This window comes from Sceloporus occidentalis, unplaced genomic scaffold, assembly GCF_023333645.1.
Source record: "Sceloporus occidentalis isolate IW3139 unplaced genomic scaffold, rSceOcc1.0.p SCAF_2, whole genome shotgun sequence".
Lineage (NCBI taxonomy): Eukaryota > Metazoa > Chordata > Lepidosauria > Squamata > Phrynosomatidae > Sceloporus > Sceloporus occidentalis.
The window spans coordinates 54837558-54856213 of record NW_028316982.1 but is presented as its reverse complement, the minus strand read 5'-3'; the positions used below and the strand labels follow the sequence as shown (position 1 = coordinate 54856213).

General features: G+C 39.1%; 1 protein-coding gene across 3 annotated transcripts in view; it reads left to right on the top strand.

Moving 5' to 3' along the window:
- Nucleotides 1–18656, top strand: part of STAG1 (STAG1 cohesin complex component) — a 195302-nt gene that overhangs the window by 2864 nt on the left and 173782 nt on the right. The window contains exon 1 of one of the 3 annotated variants that reach the window (XM_089509445.1): nt 4579–4596. The exons of the other annotated variants lie outside the window; for them this stretch is intronic. The gene's annotated coding sequence lies outside the window, so the exon portion shown is untranslated. Of the gene's footprint in view, nt 1–4578; nt 4597–18656 lie in introns of those variants that run through there. 3 annotated transcript variants of the gene reach the window in all.

The window sequence follows — 18656 nt, the reverse complement described above, 5'->3', positions numbered from 1 at the left end:
GCATACTCCTAAGACTGCAGCTTGTCTTGCTTTGCTAGGACTAAGTACCACAGAACTCCATTATGCTGCTGGTTTTTGTTTTTTGGAGCCTCTGAAATGGTTAAAGGTGCTGCATATCTTTCACAGTTTCTCAAATTCAGTGGTGGATATAACTGGAGGTCCCAAATGAGGGCCACACAAGCTGCAATCACATGCAAACTTGGAGAGTATTATTAGACTCAGTGGGACTTATTTCTAAGTTGCCATGCTTAGACATGCATTGTAAATTATTTGCTTATTTTAAAACATTTGTAACCTGCCTTTCAGGAAAAAGTCCTCAGGAGGTGGGTTATGATTTGTACACACACAAACACACAGAGTGAATAACTCTGAATAACCATTGGAAATACTGTAAAGTGGCCAGCATAAAAACATGTGAACCCTATGAATCTTATAAGTTCTGGTGAAAAATATCTAAAGTGGGAAAATGAGGTACATGTCCACAAATATGGAGCCACCATATAAAAGGCACTGTCCCTGATAGATCTGCTTGTGGTATATCAGAGAGCAAGCTCTGGGACTGGCTTTAAGAGCCAAGCAAGTTCAGTTGGGGTCAGTTCTGAATTGTTTGGAACGTAAAACACTGGCACATTGAACTGGGCCCCAAAATATGTTGAAAACAAATAGACTTGCTATAGCACTAAGATGACTGAACTGAATAGCTCAGTGTTTTTGGATTGTAATACATATTTTTAGCCAGAATAATGGAGCTGGAATATCTGGGGCTAGAAGGTGGAAAAACTGGCTGTAGCTCCTGCTAGCATCCTGGTGGCTGTAGTTTGTACCATTTTGAAGGTGCAGAACTGATTAAAAAAGCATCTGTATTTAAAGACCAACAAAATATGGGTGCAGTCATTTTGTGTAACTGAGGCTGGTTAGCCACAGATGCTGGCGAAACGTCAGGAAGAAACTCTTCTAGAACATGGCCACATAGCCCGAAAAAGCCACAAAAAACTACTGGTTAGCTTCTGTTTCATATAAGCACAAACTGGCTAGTGATTACATAAAAGCTTTGTGGTGGATGTTGTGCTTATATGTTCTGGATACAATGAAAACGACAGCAATTCCTGTAGCATCTTTAAGAATAATTAATTTATTGTTTTGTGTGGAATGTGGCCCATGTCATAATAAATTAATCTTCAAGACAACACAGGACTCCTTGTTTTTTCCCCCTGCTTCAGACTAACATGATTACTCCTCTGGAAAAAATAATATGGAATTTTATCTTCCAATAAAATGTGTTGACACTTCATTTGGAGAGTGAGTCAAAAGGATAAAAGTTGGCCTTCGGAATCTTCTGTGAAGTGTCAGAAAGATGCCTTTAGGCTCCAATTGAAGTTTGTAAGCTCCTATGCTCTTTTCTTGTCTCCCAGCCTCTAAGGTGTTAAAGAGTGGGGGAGGGGGAAGTTGCATTCGTGTATACAAAACTGAGGGTTACGGTAGTGGTACTCAAACCTTTTACCATTAGGACCCCCTTTTACATCTACATGCAGGTGTTGCGTGCCCCCTTGAGATGATATATTAATAAAGTTATTAGTTTAGTGTACATACTTCCATTTGCACATTCGTGTGTATTCATATTTTTACATTTTATAAGAAAATAACATTGTTCAAATCAGAACAGTTTTATTTATGTAAATTCAGTGTTTAACTCAGTGCCTACATAAATTTTACACATTAAAAACTGGGGGGGGGGGAGGGGGGGAGGGATCAGGCCTACAAGTCTTGTCCCCTCCTCCCCTCCCAGCAACACCTCTCACCCCATCCCTGGGTTCCTGTCTCATCATTTGAGAACCACTGGTTTAAGGAATAGGTTAGCTGAAATGCAAAGCCAGCTCTTTAAAAACTAGTTTCAGACTGTATATCCTGGTTCAAATTTCTCTAGTATAAGCAAGCCAAAGATTACTGCTGTGTGCTTTCAAGTCATTTCCAACTTAAGGCGACCATAAGGCAAATCTATCACATGGTTTTCTGGCAGTATTTATTCAGAGGGGATTCACTATTACCTTCCTCTCAGACTGAGAGAGTATGATATACCTGAGGTCACCCACTGGATTTACATGACTGAGTGGGTATTTGGACCCTGGTTTCCAGAGGCTTAATCCAACACTCAAACCACTACACCATGCTGACTTTGAAGCCAAAGACAGGTGCAATAAATATTGTATTTAATGTGGAATTTGTAACTTTTGCACAAGGAAGATACTGTTATTTTTCAGTGAGCCTGACTAATTTATGTTCAGGAATGCATGGGAGCTATAATTTAATGGGAGTTGTAATTAAAATCTGACAGATTTATAAAACAGATTTCACAACCTTTTTCTGCACTACAGAAAATAACAATTTTTTTGGTGGAATTCTTTTATTTTTCCTCCTCCTTTCACTTCTTCCCCTATGTCAGTGTTGGCCTGGGGATAAATTTGCCTGCCCAAATCCCACCACAGGCCACACATATCCTGTTACTGATATTTGCCACAAGTGACGTCCAGTATGGTGCAAGGCCAATTTTGTAGTCTGAGGTCTACAAAAGTGGGGGCTGACCTATTGATGTAGATGCCATGCTGCTGAGTCAAATGGAAGAAGAAAGCAACATACTTGATCCTGATGTAACATGCAAGAGAAAGAACCTGGATGTATCCAATTACATCGGATGTAAAAGACATATGGAGTTTCATGAAGTGCTTTTTTAAAATAAAGGTTTAATTCCACAAATTAGCCCAAAATATTCAGGCCAGGAAACATTTGCATGACCTTTTAGGGTTGCATCAAAATACAGTAGGAAGGCTGAAGAGGTTCAAAAATTAAGTTTGCATATCTGCATCAAATTCAGATATATGACCCATTAACAGATTTGTTGACTTTCAAAGCCCTCCATGGACTGGCCCCTCCTTACTTATCTGAACTTCTTTCTCCTTACATTCCTACTCGCACCCTCTGCTCTGGTAGTCAAGGTCTCCTGTCCCAGCGAAGGATTGCCAGTGCCCCCTCCCGGATTCGTCCTATCTCACTTGCTGCCCCTTACTCCTGGAACCTCCTTCCTCCACATGCACACCTTATCACTTCTCTACCCAGTTTTAAAATTGAGTTAAAGACTATATTGTTTAGTGAAGCATTCCCAGGGGTGAGCCCCTCTCTGCCTCAGGATGCCACGTTTTAACTATCCATTAAGAAGCCAAGCCCTCCCTCCAGTCCATCTGCCTTGGTCCAGGCCTCGGAGGTAGAGAAGAACTGCTGGCCCTCATCCCCTTCCCCTCCACCACTCCCTTCTCCTTTTGTGTTGTGTCTTTTTAGATTGTAAGCCTGAGGGCAGGGAACCATCCAATTAAAAAGATTGTATGTACAGCGCTGTGTGAATTTACAGCGCTTTATAAATAAAGGATTATTATTATTATTATTTATGGCATATCTTTGTTCCTGAGATATGGAGTGGGTAGTTATTCACAATATTTAACATCTGTGTGAAACATAACTAGGACACACACAGTCGGTCCTCTGTATCCACAGATTCAACCACCCACAGCTTGAAAATATTCAAAGAGAAAAAAAATTCCAAGGAGCAAACCTTAATTTTGCCATTTCATGAAAGGGACACCATTTTACTACATCATTGTATCTAATGGGACTTGAGCATCCACTGCTTTTGGTATCCATAGGGGCTCCTGGAACCAAACTCCAGCAGATACCAAAGGCCTGCTGTACTAATAAAGTCCAGAATCTCTATGTACATTCTTTACATTTCTGGACAAAACTCTTAACAGAACAGGGAATGACGCCTGACTATTCTAGGTGGCTAGAATGGATTGTGACACTTTGCTCTTGGTGAAAAGGGATTAATGGAGATGGGCTATTTTGTTCTGTACTCAAAAGGCTAATGTCTCACAGAAAAGGAATATATTTCAGAGAGGCTTAATTGTGTGGGAAAATGTTAGAGAATGCAGTGGGCAAAACCTTCAGTTTTCTAAATTTCTGGTTGAGAATATTCAAGATATATTAAATTGCAGGAATTCTGGGACACAATACTTGAAGGATGACTGCCATTAACAGGTTTAAATCAGTTCCAAGTGAACCCTTAATATTTTTCTCATTAATTACACACAAGTGGAGAAATATGTCCAGCAGCTTAAGAAATTTTATAGAATTCGAGAGTCATCGAGTTGGAAGAGACCACAAGGACCATTCAGTCCAACCCCCTGCCATGCATCAAAGCATTCACGACAGATAGTCTTCCAACCTCTGCTTAAAAACCTCCAAAGGAGGAGGCGCCATCATATTCCAAGGCAGACTCATATTTAGCTTATGGTCTACTAGGACTTCTAGATCTGTTTTGCAGGTACTGTGGTCCAGCCTAACCAGATTACGTGTCTGCCTAATCAGTTACAATGTAAACACATCACTTTTCTAAAAATAATCCAAATTGAAAAGGCAAAAATCAATACACCTCAGTATTAAAAATATTAAGGACAGTTTATTTCCCCATGCCATAGGAATAAATAAGTGTTTGTCTGTCAATTGGAAGAGGAAGAATAGCAAGGAGGAGACCAGTCTAACCTAGTAAAGGTATTTGTAATTTGTTTCAATATTGTAATATTTTAATTCTATTTTAATGTACCATTTTTGTATGCTTTTCATTGTACTGTTTTTTAAAACTGTAAGCCACCCTGAGTCCCAGTTTTGGGAAAAGGACAGGACATGATGAAGATGATGGTGTTCCAGAGTCTAGGAGGAGTCACAGAGAAGTGTTTGTCCAACATTTATACCAGACATTCCTGTGAGGATGACAGGACAGAGAAAAGGGCCTATTTTCAGGCTCCCAGGGCACAGGCAAATTTGTATGCTAGAATATTGTCCTTTGGATAGCCTGGGCTCAAGTCATAAATGGCTTTATTGGCCATATTTAACACTTTAAATTTTGTCCTGCAAGGCCCAAAACAGACAGGTCAAAAGAAGCAGCTTCCAGCCACTTTGGGCGCATAGCGTTCAAATGACTTCTGCCGGCAGCCCATTTGGGACTGTGGCAGTGGTGGCTGGTTTTGAGAGCAGGTGGTGTGGTCACTGTGGTCCTGAGCCGTTTGCTGCCATCTGCTTAATCCAGTAGTAATAGAGGATTTGTTTCAAGGAAATATTTTTTCCATGTAATCTGCCCTGGAAACCTATATCCTAAAAGCACCAGATTGTGTTTGATCTTGGAAAACTAAGCAGGGTCAGCCTTGGTTGGTTGGTATTGAAATGGGAGACTGCCAGTGAATAGTATCATGTTCTCTAGGCTACATTTCAGGGGAAGGAACTAGCGAAACCACCTCTGAGTATTCCTTGCATAAGTACAACCTGTGAAATTCATGGGGTAGTCATGGGTCAACAGACAACTTGAAGATGCTGTATCACTTGATACCACTTGAGACAGACCAGTGGTTGCAATAGAGGACTTGAATCCCTTAACCAGTCGTGACAGAAGAGCCCTAGGATGGAGTTTGAAATTTATTTATTTATTTATTTACTTACTTACTTACTTACTTACTTACTTACTTACTGTATTTATACCCTGCTCTTCAGCCAATATCACACAATACAACAAGTTTAGGGGACTCCAGCACTACTTTCAAGAGCAGCTCAGTCAGGAAGACTGTTGTGCAGTGTGGTAGTCAATATGTCAACAGAACTGCTGTTCTTACATGGCCACTTGAAACCAACAGGTTGTAGGATATGGCACTTGCTTGGGTGGGTGGAAACATAATAAATGCTTCAACTCCATGCCATCATCTGATGCTGCAGGGAAAACTCAGGTAAAGCTGACAGTTTGACACTCCCAGCATCATTTGGTCACATTTTTGTTATTCAGGCCAGCTCAACATGCTTATCCAAAATCAAATCCTGGATAGCTGTCATTTTCCTTATTTTAGCCCCGCATATATCAGCATCATTTTAAATCCAGCGGACTCTTGCCAAGGCAGTCCAGACTGCTTGAACTAGAGGACCACATGGGACAGTCAACACCCTATTGCAATTTCCTCAGTAATGTTAATACAACTATCTCCCTTTTTATGTTTCCCTTTGGTTGCTACAACTGTGATGGCTGTTCCCTAATTATTTTCATCTTCCCTCTACTTTTGAAAACACATTGTTCCTTTGGTAGCCATAGGCAGTGCCCTCAAAAACAGGTGGTACAGTTGGCCCTCTATCGATTAAAGCATCCATGGATTGAAAATATTCCAAGATATAAATTCCAAAAAGCAAATCTTGATCTTGCTATTTTATATAAGGGACACCATTTTACAGTGCCATTGTATTTAATGGAATTTGAGCATCCATGGATTTTGATATCCATGCAGAATGCTGGAACCAACCCCCAGCGGATACCATGAGCCACTGTCCTTGTTGCTTCTCTCAGTCAGGATAGGCCCTTGCTATTGTAGCTCTCTACCCCAAGCAGTGACTGCCAGTAGGAGGCCACTCTTACAAAAGACCAGAATTTATTCCTCATCTCAGGCAAGTGATAGAGTCAAGTGGGTGTGATTTCAGGTCTTACTGGAGACTACAGATTCAAGGCCTCAGTCTGGCAGAGAAGAGCATTCAAAGTTATCAACAGAATTTGGGACAGAATTTGGAATCTTACTTTGCTAGAAAAACACATCTCAAATTAAAAAAAAAAGTGAACAGGCAAACCCCCACACATTTGAGGTAACAGGGCAGCTTGTTTATTTCATTCACCTACAGCCATACATTCCCCTTCTTATCTGCCTTCTCAGCTTTGATATTGGCAAAGCCCATTTTAACCCTAACATCAGATTTCTGGTAACTGTTCAAAATCAAATTCCAGCAACTGTATTGCCTTCTTGGGCTACATGTCCTTTTCCTTTGTACATACTGTTATCTTTTTATTTTTCATTGCTGAACTACGAAGTTATCCTTAATTAATATGTTTAATCCATTGTTTTGTCAGTTGCTATAGTTTCAAATAAAAAAGCATTAAAAACTTTTTTTAAAGCTAGGAATCCCCCCCCCCCCCCAAGCACAGATGGCAGCCGGCAGCTGGTTAGGAAATTTCCCCTCCTTTCACCTAGATGCCTCTGTGGTTCTACCTTTCACCTCACCATCTGTGACTGTAATTGTTCACTATTCAGAAGTCCCGTAGGAAAAATCCCAGTTGAAGAACATTGCTTTTAAGTTGTAAAGATTCCTAAGTGCTTAAAAGTACCAGCATTTTTCTGGAAATTCAATATCAAATGAAAGACTATTCAATTTATCTTGGTTAACCTGAAGTTCTTGTTTCTTCCTGTTGTTCTTGAGGCAAAAGAATAACTAAAAGATGAAGAAAATCTCATTTTGTAGAATGTTGCAGTTCAGCATCTGGATTTTGTATTACAGTTCAATATATACAGAATCAGTTGAGTCTTCTCCTTTCTTGTGGACTTGAGTTCCGTGCTCTTGAATATTCATGGAGGAGCGATCTCTGTTATTCTCAATCGGGCACACCCCATGCGCGCTCACGGGCACATACCTCATTCAATCTTATGGGGCTTGAATATCTGCGAATGTCCATTTTTGCAGGGGGTCTGGAATGGATTCCCCGTGAAAATAGAGGGGTGACTGTATACACAGTGAGACTTGGAGGTTAACATTCAAGCAAGGAAAATAGAGGTTATTATACATCTAGTGCTGGCAAGACTTACAATATTGCCATAACTTGCAATTATTATGCTTTTACTCATAAAACATCAGTTACAGTGGGCCCTTGATATCAACCATGGATACCAAAATCCATAGATGCTCAAGTACCATTAAACACAGTGGCATAAAACAGTGTCTCTTATATAAAATGGCAAAATCAAGGTTTGCTTTTTGGAGTGTGTATATGTATATGTATGATATTTTCAAACCATGGCTGGCTGAATCTGTGAATAAAAAATCAATTGATATTGAGAGCCAACTGTATTTGTTTTCATTTTTATAGTTAATAAAGCTGGGGGGGGGGGGCAGAGAAATGTCTAAGATCAGGATTGGGTTTTTTTTAAATGAAAGATGGACATCTGGCTCATTCAGGCAACATGAGAAATTTAAAGAGAAAATATTTACCAGTAGATGAGTTCATCGGTAATGGCTGCCATTATTATTATTATTATTATTATTATTATTATTATTATTATCATTATTAACCTTTATTTATAAAGCGCTGTAAATTTACATAGTGCTGTACATACAAACTTTTAGTTAGACAGTTACCTGCCCTCAGGCTTACAATCTAAAAAGACACGACACAAAAGGAGAAGGGAGTGGTGGTGGGGCATAGGATCAGGTCCAGCAGATCTTCTCCACCTCCAAGGCCTGGACCAAGGGAGATGGACTGGAGGGAGGACTTGGCTTCTTAATGGGTGGTCTACTCTCTCTTGGAGGCCTCTCTCCCCCTCAAGATGGTGGTCGGAAGGAGGGCTTTTCATCTTAGCAGGTGAGGCCTGTTGTTCCTGGCCTGCCTCTCTCCCCTTCAAGATGGTGGTCGGTAAATCTTAGTACTGTAAATCTTGCTGAATGAGGACCTCAATAAGCGACAGTGTGCTGGGATGAAAGCACCAAGCTGGACTTTAGGAGGCTAGTATGTGTGCACTCCCATGTATGGATAACAGGTTCTGTACACTGAAAATAGCGATTAATCTGACGTAAGAGAGAAAGAACAGATTCTGGGTTGAATGGGAATCCCTTCATATCAAGTCAGCCCTGAAAAATCTCTTGGAGAAATTGCATGCAGTCTATTAGAATTTCTCAGTTCTGAGACTAACCCTTCTGTGGTTCTGCTGTGGAGCAGTAAAACAGTCATACCTGTTTTGGCTTGTCAAGCAAGCAACAGTAGTACATGCTCTGTTAAATAAAGAATAGTTTGTTCCAAATTACCATATAAAAGCACATTGTCAAGTGATTGCAAGCATCTTTTAAATAGAAAGGATTGCATTTTTCTCTCAGGTTTAAAAATAGGCATGAGCAATCATTAATGGTTGACCTGGTTATTTTAAAAGAAACATTTTCTTCAGCTTTTGGGCAGTTAACAGCAAATTCTGTTCATCCAGCTACATTTCTATTATTCTAGCCAGATCAACATGCTCATCCAAAATCAATCAATGTTTCAACTCTTTTGACCCATCCACAGCGATCAAATATGAGATGCCGCCCAGCCAACACCCTGAATTATATGCACACATAGTTACAGTGTTAACAATCAGCAAGAGATATGCATTCTTCCTATGCAGCTGTCCCTCTTGATTCATAATCTTGCCATTCATGTCCCTCGGTCTTTCGGAGACAGAGAGAAATAGACAAGATAAAAATGGTTTCTAATATTTTCCTCAGCAGATATTAAAATACATAAAGAATGTATACCAGTACTTAACCTGTAGTTATCAGACCTTGGAGTGGGGGTCCATGCAAGCCACTTCTCCTCCTTTTGCCCTCGTAAGGCCTCTGGGGCTCAACCCCCACTGAGAAGTGGAGAATGAAAGAAGAAAGGGGGAGGAGTAAAAGGAGGAGAGAAACAGAGCTCCACCCCCACCAGCCCAAACAGTAACAGCATGTTTCTCTACCTTTTCACTGTCCCACTTCCTCTGTCTTCTCTGCCCTCATCACCTTGGCCATTTCCTCTCCAGTTCATCCAGGAACTCTGAAAGAAAAGGGCAAGATGCCACACTGTTTGCCAAACAAGTCCCCACAGCGCTAGTCCGGCACCCCTTCTCACTCTCTGGCTTCTTTCCTTCACTCCCACCTGCCTCTTTTCGCCAGGGTGAAAAAACTGTTGTGCAGAATAACGGGCTTTGTGGCTGCCAGTGTGCAGAATTGGAGGCGGAAGGAAGGGAGATGGCAGGAGGTGTGTGGGTGCAAACCATAATGGCAGGAGAAAACAGCAGTAGCAGCAATTCTAGAGCAAAGGTAGCTGCACTCTGGATGTCTGTGAGCGAAAGAGTGTATTATTCATGTGTGTGTGGTTCTACCTTCAGGAACCTCACATCAAAGTGCAGAGGGTGGAGGAATGAGAAACAGTCTTGATCCCTCGTCATCTCATGCATTTACATATGCACAGCAAGGAAAGTCCCAACTCCTCATGCCACTTTGTGCCACTTGACACTAATACTGGCACACAAGTAGCTGTGGAGATACATCAAAAAGGTTTTCGGTGGTCAAAAAGTGGTGATCAACTCAGCTTGGGGGACTTTCACTGTCCTCCATCATAGGTTCTGTTGCTTCCTCTGATTGTCTGACTTCAGTCATATCTTCCATCAAATGCAATCTACTGTTCATTTTGAAGTTTTTAAAATAGTCCCTTGTTTATTGCATTTCTTCTCATATCTCCTGCCAAGTTGCTTGATAACATCCATCTTCTGGAGGTTGCATCTTCTAAACAGGATCTTGGTATTCAAAGAATTAACATTTTTTCCACCACAGCAAAGATGACACAGCTAGTACTTAGCTTTTGTTATTCTGATTGCTTTCAATGAGATAACCTCTCCCAGTGAAAGAAATCCAGCATTCCATAACTCTTCTTTAGTCTATTTTTGTTTTAAAAAATACAAAAATCACCAATCTTCCAACTTTAAAAAATTACATCCATCTTTTCATGTTAGTATACTCTCATTTATATGCTTTCCAATAGTACATTTATATGCTTTTTCAGTTTTTTTTCCACTTATGATTTTGTCAGTCTGGTTTTAGTTTACCATCTTAACAGTTATTTTAACTAGTTCTTAAGATCCCTGATACTCATACAGAAGCCTGGAAACTCCCTATTGGGTCAAAGCTTTTTTTTTTCTCAGATGGATTCAGACATTTTTAAAGACATTGAAAAAAAAAGTGGTTTTTTTTTTTTGTTTTTGTTTTTGTTTTTTTTTTTGGTCATGGTCTCTGGGAATCACACAAATGGGATATCCTGTGCCTGCGCAGTGCAACCCATTTGTGTGATTTCACAGATGACCAATTGAAGAACCGCAGTTACAGGTAAGCAACCTGTCTTTTGCTGGCTTAAAGTTCTTAAAGACTTGCATGCAGTGGCATGTGTTGATTTATTCCCCCCCCCCCCGGACCCCTCCCTTTTGCTCATGGTTGACTCTTGCTGTTCCTGCATGTTCATGGACTTTCATGGGCAAACACTGCTCTCCCTCGTCCTCGGGGGAGAGAGACACTAACTGGAATTTGCCTCCAAACTGGTGGTTTTTGCATCTGCAGCTCTCAATATCAGCTGGCTGTTATCATGTCTGGAAGCCCCATTTAGGATTGCTCTTCTGATTAAGCACTGTCATATCAGACCTGATGAGCATAGATAAAATTGGCATGTGAGGAGGATTGCCTACTTTTGTTTTTTCTTTTCTATCTGACTTGAACTTTTTTTTTAAGACTAAATATAAATCACATTTGCCATTTTGTTGCCCACTCACCATGTTTGGAGAAGATTTTTTTTTAAATGCTGTCTTCTTCATTTTTCACCAGATTGAATAACTTGCTATGTTCTTCAAAAGACCTTGCTTCACTGCTTGTGCCAACTTTAGATAATTTGTAAATGAATTTAAAATGTTCTAGTCCCAACATAAAATCTTGGAGGAGATCCCATTTTAGATACATTCATTACTGCTCATTTATTTCTATCTTCTGCTCTTGTTCTTTAACCATTTATAGCTCTTATCTGATGTCTTAATTTAGGAATGTGTCCTCCTGTTCAGTGGTCCTGGTCCAAAAAAATACTACAGAAATAATCTAGTTTGAGACTGCTTTAACTGCCCTGTCCCACTGCTAAGGAATTCTGGGAACTGTAGCTTCTGACAGCACCAGAGCTTTCTGATAGACAAGGCTAAATGTCCAACAAAACTACAGTTCCCATAATTCCCTAGCATTGAGCCAGGGCAGTTAATGTGGTGCCAAACTGGATTATTTCTGCATTGTGTTTTGGCCCCAAGTCTATTAGGAGATGTTGGTAAGAGACTTTTCTCAAGTTGTTTTTGAAAGCCCAAGTATATGGTGTCCATAAGATAACCCATGGGCACAGGCCTGTGGATGAATATGAAGAATTCTAAAAGGTGGCGAGGGAAGCATGCTTTTGAAGAATTGTTTGATTCCTCTTCATTAAAAACGCTCTCAGTGTATTAGATTATATTAATAATGTTTACCACCCTTTAACATTAAACAGATTGAAGCCAAAAGGGCTGTAATTTCCCCAGTCTCACTCCTCCTGATCCCTTTACAAATAAGTATTGTATTAGTTACAAAAGGTATTATAAAGGGTACCATCTTTTGACTAGTTAGCTGATTGGTCTACCTGGGTTTTTTTTTTTTTTTTGGTCTCCTTACCACCAAAATTTTAGGTTGATTTTGTGTTCTTCTCATTCATCACTAAGTATTAGAATTCTACTACTATCTTCATTAAAGTGGTCTGTTCTTCTCTGATTTTGTTTATAATCAGCTTTTGGGACTCTGAATGAATTCAACTTTGTACTACATTGACCAGAATTCAGAGAAAATGACCTGTTTTAATTCCAAGAAATTTTTAACATGATGGAGTTCTTACCAGCTAGTTTAGCATAACCTAACCTTATTAGATAAATTAAGGTAAATGCCTCATATTTGCTGTCCTCTGATGACATAACAGTTTCTAATTCAGTCAAGAAGAATTTGTGAGGTAGGAAGATGCTGAATATTAAACTTTGCTCACCAAGTACTGTCTTGTATTTAGAACTGGCCTGGTCCTCTGTTTTCGACATTACTGTGTGTTGACATACAGATTTCCGGTTACCAAACAAGCTTATATTTCTGTTTTCTTACAAAACTCTTGTTTAAATTCTTAAATTACTGTTCTCATTATCAAAATGCCTTTTCTGATATATTTAGTTACTGAATTGGTTATCATATGTTAAAGCCACATTCATTAATACGCATTAGTAAACAGCAAACACTCAAACACAAGCCTTGACCTCACATACACCTCCTCTCCTGCCAATGTAGCTGTGTGGAAAAGTTCAGATACATTTGTTTCTGTTTTAAATTAACTGTATCTTATGTATTTTCTGCCTGAACCTGAATTCTGGCTTATCAATGTTAGCTGCCTTGAATTTTGTGATGGGAGAAAGGTGGGATATTAAACAAACAAACATGTACAGAGATCTTTTAGCATCTTTGAGACTAACTAAAGAAAGAAGATACATCTGAGGAAGTAGACTTTAGTCTAGGAAAGTTCATGCTACCAACTTCTTTCTTTAGCTAGTCTCAAAGGTGCTACAAGATCTCTACATACTGATTCTACAGACCAACAAGGCTATAACTTTGAAATAAATAAATAGTTTATTAACACATTTGTATTCTTAAATTACAGTTAGCATTGGATAGATTTTAAGTTACTGTTGTTTTAATTGGCTCATTGTCGATAAATAACTTTCTAGCAACTAACTGGTTAATAAAAAATGGTTCTCCAATAAAATATAAGCAGAATTATTACTTTCACACCTCTACTAACCACAATAGAGATCTGATAGGCCTGTGTCTTCTCACATAGCTGTTTGAACATCTAAGGTGAATGTCACAGTTTAAGTATTGTATCTGAGGGGGTGGACTGATCTTCATGAAAGCACATGTTAAATAAAAATAAGCCTCAAAGGTGCTGCTAGATTGCTGTTTTCCACTAACATGGCTGCTGCCTTGAGATTGTTGTTGTTAACTTGACAAATCAAGATTGACTTATGGTGACCCCATGAATGAGAGGTGTCTAAGGCCTGTTACAGACAGCCAAAATAAAGCTGCTTCGAGTCACAGCGGAGGTAGGGTGTTTCAATGATGCATGCGTCCTAAGAGTCCAGAAGTCGCACCAAAGCCACGCTCCACTGGAAACACCATACCTCCGCTGTGACTCGAAGCAGCTTTATTTTGGCTGTCTGTAACAGGCCTAAGTCACCCTATCATTAACAGCCCTGCTCAGGTCTTGCAGACTCAGGGCCATGGCTTCTTTGATTGAGTTTGCCTTCTACCTTACCAAGCATTATTGTATTTTGTAGTGAGTCATGTCTTCTCATGATATGGCGAAAGTACAACAGTCTCAGTTAGTCATCTTGGGTTCTAGGGAGAGTTGAGACATGAGTTCCTTTTGCCTTCAAAGGAACATGCAGTCACCTCACTGTGGAAAGATAGTGCCTTTGGTGATTAAAAACTTAAATTATATCAGAAAAAAGCAGGAATTTATCTAACAATTGAGATTTCAAAGGATTATAACATTTGATTGAGATGCAGTGCAATGCAGGCAGCAATGTTTAAATGTGATTGTGGGCATGGGGAGAAAGAGTGAGGCTTTCAGTTCAGCGGAAGGTGGTTTCAGCATCTGCAAAATTGGTTGAGAATTTTTGATGCTCTCCTTGACCCCATCATTAGTTACTTTGACTTACAGAAGGAGTGGAGCTCTGCCTGATCAAATTTGAATGGGAGAAAGAGGACAAATATTAGTCAGCTTTCATCATGGGTTGTTATACTGTACTTCTGATTCTTGGTGTAAAGCTACATACTTCTGTGTAATCTGTCATGGCTTTAAAGAAATAAGTGTTATAATAGTGTTTGAATTTAGGGTATTTATATACTGATTTGTATTATGCATACTTTTGTGGTATATGTATAACAGTGGAATTGATGCCAAAATACCTTTTTTCAGCAAATAGTTCTATTTTCTTTGCCTGCTTTATTATACATTACAGCTTCTTCCTTTGTGATTACTGGGTTGTTCTGTATTGTGGGAATAACCCACAGTGTGCTTGGGATTCTTCATTACATGAGATGCTTTTTGTCGTAGTTACCAGGGCCAAAGGACTGAAGCATGATTTGCATATGAGAGCATCTGCTTGCATTCAGGATCTATAAAGTGTTGCCTAGTTTACCAGCCCCCACACTATAACAGTAAATTTTGTTAAGTTTTTTTTTTAAAAGGGGATACCCATAATGTATTAGGCTATTCCAGGAAAAAAACTTACAGATTTTCAAGTTTTATTATGACATAAGCTTTCTTAAAGTAACATATTTTATTATGGTATTAGGTTTTCACTGCATCAGCTGCACAACATCAAATTGTTAAAGTGAAATCTTTATTCCATAATATAGTTCTGGCTGTATTTGTTTAAACAGAGATGTGAAATATAATAACAAATAGGTCATTTTTTAAGAATCCACAATACAAACAAATGCAATGCCAAACAAAATTAAGAAAGAACCAGTCCTGTAACTAATTTTATTTTATTTTATTTTTTGGAACACTCCTTAAATTCTGGGCATGTTAGTAAGTTGCTAAACAGTTGTTGCATTCTATCAGATAAATGTTTTTACTGAATTACATAACATAGTACAGTATAGCATTTCTTTTAAAAATGCAGGTGCAAATGTCAGATTTTATCAGCAATATATTCCTCCCATTCAGGAACGTTAACCAAACATAAAGGTGTAGCTTACAGTACAGGTCCAAAGGGCCTATATCTTGTGTCTCTTAAGTCATAGTAGGGACCATACATAGTAGGGACCATGCATTTTTTTAAAAAAAGATACATTTGGACTCAAAGTAGTTTGTTCTTACAGATAGGTTACTACTCCACTGAACATATATGCTTACATATTTATAAACATAAATGTGATACCATATTTCTTCTGTAATCCTCTCTTGTATGTCTCTGCTAGCATACATGCTACTTGAAACTGATACTCCATATCTGTTTCATTTATCACAAAATATATTCTGTTGTTCTTTATTTTTGTCATTTATTGGGTAAGCTTTGCTTGAAGTGTCTTTCTGGAAATTCTTCTTCCATCACCTTTAGATTTGTATAGCCCTTTGTCATCTGATAGAGGGAGGTGGCATTTGTCTCTGAATCAAGCAACAATATTTAAATTACATTTTATAGTTGACGTTCTATATCCACAGATCCTGCATCTGTGGATTCAGCCAACCAGAGTTCAAAAAAATATTTTAAAAATTCCAAAAAGCAACCTTGATTTTGCCATTTTATATAAGGAATGCTATTTTACTAACCCATTTTATATAATGGGACTTGAGCATCCACAGATTTTGGTGTCCAAATCTCAATGGACACCAAAGTCCTACTGTATGTTTATATCCTGCTTTTTCTTCAGTGGATTCAAGGAGACATATTTGTCTTTCCTCTATACTACTCTGTCCTCACAGCAACCCTGTGATGACAGGCTGACAGAGAGTAACTAGCCCAAAGTTATGTTTAGGTGTTATGGGTGTGATAGCTTGAACCTGGAATTTCATAGTTGCTGTCCAACATTTTTTTAGACGCTTCTCCCACTACACAACACATGAGTATTATAGAAAGGATAAAAGACAAACACATTGCTTTGAACCTGTAGTTTTCTCCCCCAACAACAGATGCTAAAGGAATTACAAGTCAGTTTCTCCAGTTGTCCTCTGAACAAATTGTATTCCCTCATATATATGCTACCCAAATAGGAATACCACACTCTCATATACACACAAACCATATTCCTCACTGTGAAGTCGAAGGCTTTCATGGCCGGCATCCATAGTTTGTTGTGGGTTTTTCAGGCTATGTGGCCATGTTCTAACATAGCCCCCAAAACCCACAACAAACTACACATTCCTCACTGCTAATACACAAAAAATCACTCTCTTAGGATCCTCCCATGCAGATACATGACTGGACATGGTTTGCAGAGGATACAGATTTCCTAGAAAAGAGCACAGGAAGGGAATTTGCCCCATTGAGAGGAACATGGAATTGAACTGCGCTGCATGCAAACATCTATCACCTCCTAAAGCATTTTGTTAAGAAGTGTAGCATTGGGAGATTGCAATTTTGAGTGAAGAAGAAGGGAAGATTAACTCTTTCTCCATCCAAGCTGTCCCCAGATTGCTTTTCTGTCTTGGATATTGCGTGTGTGCATGTGCCTTCAAGTTGCCTGTTGACTTATGGTGACCCATGAATTTCATGGGGTTGTCTTAGGCAAGAAATATCCAGAGGTGGTTTGGCCATTTCCTTCATCTGAAATACAGCCTACAGCACTTTGTGTTGGCTTGGTCTCCCATTGAAGTGCTTAGCTTCCATGATCAGACAGGATCCGGTGCCTTTGGGATATTTAGGCCCCTCTTAGAGGTTTATATTTACCCTCACAAATGTAACTGAAAATGAAAGGATAGAAAAATGCCTTGGAATCCAGTTTTTAGTGAGAAAGGTGTTATACAGTCTTTCTTTCAGCTGCTTCTTTGTCACTTGTAACTGTTACAAGTCAGTTATGGCATTATTACATACCTTTGCATTTAGCATAGGATTTGATTTGCAGCAGCATAAGTTATGGCGGCATTGCTTTACCATATATGTAGCTATTTCTTTTCATAACAGTCTTAATTGGACAGACAAGTCTTCATCAAGGTTGACACTTGCAAACTTAGAAATGTTGTAGAGTATAAAATTGGAAAAACCTGTTCAAACAAAAATAAATAAATTTTCTTTTTGAGAAAGAGCTCTTCTAGCACCTTTGAGACTAACTGAAAGAAAGAAATTGGCAGCATGAGCTTTTATAGACTTCAGTCTAGTTCCTCAGATGCATCCTCTTGTCATTTCACTTTGTTTTAGCTCATGTTCCTAGAAAACTATGGCTGTTTTGCATATATTTGCTTCTTACAGGAATTCTGTCTTTTTGAAATGCTCCTAAGGCAGTTGAAAGGGCCATGCTCCTTCATAGGTTTTAAATAAGAATACCGGTATTACTTTGTTAGTTGAGTTTGTTTACTTTTTTCAGTACTATCATGGGTCAGGGGATCCACTTATCAAGATATTGTTGATTTTTATATAAGTTGAGATTTAGAAGATATTTCCCCCCCAGCACTAGTGCACTAAAAATATCTCAGTACAGGAGGTTGAGTCTCCCTTATCTGAAATTCTTGGGATCAGATGTTTTGGGGATTTTGGAATATCTGTTTTTGCATATATGTACATAATGAGATGTCTTGGGGGATGGGACCCAAGTCTAAGTGCAAATGTTTCATATACACCTTACACACATAGCCTGAAGCTAATTTCATTCAATATTTTGAATAATTATGTGCATGAAGCAAAGTTTGTGTAGATTGAACTGCCAGAAAGCAAAAGTGTCTCTATCTCAGCCACCCATGAAATAAATTTGGGCTTTTGGAATATTTTGGATTTCAGAATTCTGGATGAGGAAAATTCAACCTGTATCCCTATCTAATTCTACACAGTTCACATTCATAGGGAACTAAAGAGATATAGTGGACTTACTACTCTGCCTGCTGCCTCCAACAATACACAAGTAGGCAAAGGGCCTGTGGTTTTATTTCCTTGTTCCAGTGTGGAAAGAAAGAAGCACTGCTCCCACTGTGTCTAACAACAGCAAGCAAATAAGAAAAGCCCTGAAGACACCCTCCCCCTCTTCTGTTTTGAGAAGAAAAGTGTAATTGGTTTCCAGCCATGCTGCCTCCTACTGCCTATGTACATATATTACCACTTCCCTTTGACCCTGTCAAACACAAGGGGTGCCAGCACCTCAAACTGCTTACTCATTTTTTGATTCCTGTCCAATAGCTGGAAAGGGGGAGGAAATGATGTCCTATTTGAAAGGAAGGAGGCAGTTTA